Genomic DNA, 4410 nt, shown 5'->3' on the forward strand with positions numbered 1-4410 from the left:
GAACCTCTTTTTGCTAAGAAGTCCAGGTTAAAATACTTTTCAACTTAGTTAAGATACTATATTTCTTAAAAATAGGTTTACTACTCTAACGCAGTACGCACCTTTTTATCCGTGACAATAGGAGGGGTTGATTAGAGAGTACAACTCGGTTCTGAATACGCGAAAGCGACAGTTCCTGTTAAATTAGTTCTTTTCAAAGGAGAAAACATTGCCCATAAGTAGTTCCACTAACAAGTACTGGATTATCATTGATTGCGTGAATTACATTCGAGCCTGTCTTTATTTATTATTTAAAATTATAATTTTATTTACCATTGCACCCTTATTAAAACCCTTAAAAATAGTTGCCTAAGATACACACCATAACAACAGGTTTGATAGATTGACACTTGGTCTCTGTGGATTCGATAATCTTTTATATTACTTTGACGTGATTCGTACACTTGCGAAAAACACGCATCAAGTTTTTGGCGCCGTTGCCGGGGACCAATTTCGTCAAATTTCATTACCCTGTAGTTATACCGTTTAGACTAAGGTTGTTACCCACCGGTCAATGCGAAAGACTCGCAGTGCCGGAAGTTTAGTAGACCCTCTAGCTGAACCTGAACGTTACGCTCGCGCACGTTTATTTTTCCATAGGAATAGGATAGCTATGGCCGAAGAACAAAACCGAAGACCTCTTAAGGACTTCGCCCAACCATCAAACGAGGAACCTAGTTCCAGTATAGTAAACCCCGTTATCCCAGCCAATAATTTTGAACTTAAACCATCCCTGCTGCAATTAGTGCAACAGAGACAATTCTCAGGTCTCGCTACTGATAACCCAAACCAACATTTAAAAAACTTTCTTCAGTTAGCAGACACCTTTAAAACCAATGGAGCTTCTCCTGAGGCGATACGCTTAAGATTATTTCCCTTTTCCCTCAGAGATAAAGCTCTATCATGGTTAGATTCCCTTCCACCCAATTCAATAACAACTTGGGATGACCTTAGGAAAGTTTTTCTTGCTAGATATTTTCCCCCAAGTAAGACCGCTCTTCTTCGAAACCTTATAACTAGATTTACCCAACTCCAAGGAGAGTCGTTGTTCGAAGCCTGGGAGAGATATAAAGAACTATTAAGAGCATGCCCACACCATGGCTTAGAGAATTGGCTAATCATCCAAACCTTCTATAATGGACTTCATTATAACACTAAGATGACCATCGACGCTGCCGCTGGTGGCGCACTGATGAATAAACCTTACCCTGAAGCTAGTGCCCTTATCGAGGATATGGCCCAAAACCATCAATCATGGGGAGTGGAACGAGCGACAGTGGAAAAGAAGGAAGCCCAAGGAGGAATACATGAGCTAAGCTCTATAGACATGATGCAGGCTAAAATGGACGCGTTGGCCCTTAGAGTCGAACATATGTGTACAACTCCGAATACTGTAGCCGCAGTTTCGCCGAATTGTGAGATATGTGGAACGCAAGGACACCAATCCGCCGAATGCAATCTGTTAAATGAAACCAACACTGAGCAAGTGAACTATACCCAAGGGAACCCATTTTCTAACACATATAACCCTGGATGGAGGAATCACCCAAACTTCTCCTACAAAAATAATAACCCTATTCAAAATACCGCACCTCCGAGACAACAAGGTTACCAAGCCCCTAGAACAAATCAACCTATGCAACCTGTACCGCCAAACCCGAGCTTTGAAGAAATTGTAAAAGATTTCATCGTTGCTCAAAAACAGAAAAACAAAGAGTTCATGAACCAAAGCGTCCATGTTAACGAACTAATTACCCAGTTAGGAACCAAGGTTGATCAAATCATTACTCATAATAAGATGCTTGAAACCCAGATCTCTCAGGTAGCGTTAAACCAAGCCCCACAGACTACCCCTGGAGGACAGTTCCCTGGACAACCTCAACAAAACCCGAAAGGGCAAGCTAATGCCATTACTCTACGAAGTGGAACCGCTTATAAGGAGCCTTTAAACCCTAGATTAAGTGAGCCTGAAACTTCTGAGAGGAGTGAGGAAAAGGAACCAGAGAAGCCTGAAACCCCGGAAAGTCAAGAAAAAGGAGAAGAACCTAAAAATAAAACCTATGTACCACCACCGCCATACAAACCACCAATACCATACCCTCAAAGATTAAAGAAAACCCAAATCGATAATCAATATCAAAAATTCGTTAAGGTTATAGAAAAACTTCACGTAGAAATCCCCTTTACAGAAGCCATCACCCAAATACCTTCTTATGCTAAGTTTCTCAAAGACATACTTACGAATAAACATAGACTTGAAGATCCGAAACCCGTGGAATGTAATTCTATTTCCGAAGATAGGTTAGCAAAGAAAGATAAAGATCCCGGAAATTTTTCCATTCCTTGTATTTTAGGGAATCATGTCATCGAAAAAGCTTTTCTAGACTTAGGAGCTAGTGTGAGCTTAATGCCTTTAGCAGTTTGTGAGAGATTAAACTTAGGAGAATTACAACCTACTAAGATGTCGCTTCAATTAGCCGATAGATCCGTTAAATACCCTATAGGCATACTTGAAGACGTCCCTGTTAGGGTGGGTCAGTTGTTTATACCTACTGATTTTGTTGTCATGGACATTAAAGAAGATGACGACATACCAATCCTCCTAGGTAGACCGTTCTTATCGACTGCTGGAGCCGTAATAGATGTTAAAAAAGGAAAACTAACTTTTGAGGTAGGTGAAGAGAAGATAGAATTTATATTGTCAAAATTTCTTATGGCACCTGTGATAGGAGATTCTTGTTATGCCTTAGATATCATCGAAGAATGCATTAGGGAATTAGAACAAGAAGAAGAAAATAAATCTATAAAATTGCCATCAACCCTTATTTTGGAAGATGACAATTATAAAACACCCTACATTGATGATAACCTTCACGAATGTTTATCTCTTACCCCAGATCCTATGCCTTGCCCTATGAAACCGACCGTAAAACTTAAGGAACTGCCTAAAAACCTGAGATATGAATTTCTGGATGAAGATATGAATCGTCCAGTTATAGTCAGTGCTACCTTAAACCAAAAAGAAACCGATCAATTATTAGAAGTTTTACGTAGGTACCCCTCAGCCTTAGGATATAAGATCTCTGATCTAAAAGGAATAAGCCCATCCGTATGCATGCATCGGATTTTGCTTGAAGAAGATTCAAAACCTTCCAGAGAACACCAACGTAGAATAAATCCTATAATGAGTGCGGTAGTTAAGACTGAAGTTCTTAAGTTACTAGAGGCAGGTATAATATATCAGATCTCGGACAGTAAATGGGTGAGTCCTGTGCATGTAGTACCCAAAAAGGGAGGCATCACAGTCGTGCAAAACGAGAAGGGCGAACCTGTAGCAAAAAGAACCGATGGAGGTTGGCGTATGTGCATAGATTATAGAAAATTAAATAAAGCAACTAGGAAGGACCATTTCCCATTACCATTCATAGATCAAATGTTGGAGCGCCTAGCCAGACACTCTTACTTTTGTTATTTAGATGGATATTCAGGATTCTTCCAAATACCTATTCACCCCGAAGATCAAGAAAAAACTACCTTTACATGCCCAGTTGGAACTTTTGCCTATAGAAGAATGCCTTTTGGACTTTGTAATGCTCCTGCAACTTTCCAACGCTGCATGATGTCTATCTTTACTGATTATTTAGATGGAATTATGGAAGTATTTATGGACGATTTCTCAGTTTGTGGATCAGATTTCAAAAATTGTCTTGTCAACCTTGAGAAAATCCTGGAGAGATGTGTGGAGGTAAACCTTGTGCTAAATTGGGAAAAATGTCATTTCATGGTCACCGAAGGGATTGTTTTAGGACATATAGTTTCCGAAAAAGGTATAGAGGTAGATAAAGCAAAAATAGAAGTCATAGAGAATCTAAAACCGCCGAAGACTATCAGGGAGATAAGAAGTTTTCTTGGACATGCCGGATTTTACCGACGTTTCATCAAAGATTTCTCCAAAATAACAAATCCCTTAACTGGTCTTTTAATGAAAGATGCTGAATTTATCTTCGATGAAAAATGTACTGAAGCATTTAATCTTCTGAAGGAAGCTCTGACTTCAGCACCTATAATGAAACCCCCTGATTGGTCAGAACCGTTTGAGATAATGTGTGACGCCAGTGATTTCGCTGTTGGAGCCGTTCTAGGTCAGAGAAAAGATAAGAAGTTACATGTGATTTATTATGCCAGTAGAACCCTAGACGCTGCACAGCTCAATTACGCAACAACCGAAAAAGAGCTCCTAGCTGTAGTTTTTGCAATAGACAAATTTAGATCTTATCTAGTAGGAGCCAAGATTATAGTTTATACCGACCATGCTGCCATTCGTTACTTACTAAGCAAAAAGGATGCCAAGCCTAGGTTACTTCGATGGAT

General features: G+C 39.7%; 1 non-coding gene across 1 annotated transcript; it reads right to left on the reverse strand.

The window, feature by feature from the left end:
* Positions 1-1036: 1036 nt before the first annotated feature.
* On the reverse strand, positions 1037-1143 carry LOC127124697 (small nucleolar RNA R71). Its single transcript, XR_007804158.1, has one exon. It is a non-coding gene; the product is annotated as a small nucleolar RNA R71 (small nucleolar RNA).
* Positions 1144-4410: the final 3267 nt, after the last annotated feature.

Source organism: Lathyrus oleraceus, chromosome 2 (genome assembly GCF_024323335.1).
Source record: "Lathyrus oleraceus cultivar Zhongwan6 chromosome 2, CAAS_Psat_ZW6_1.0, whole genome shotgun sequence".
Classification (NCBI taxonomy): domain Eukaryota; kingdom Viridiplantae; phylum Streptophyta; class Magnoliopsida; order Fabales; family Fabaceae; genus Lathyrus; species Lathyrus oleraceus.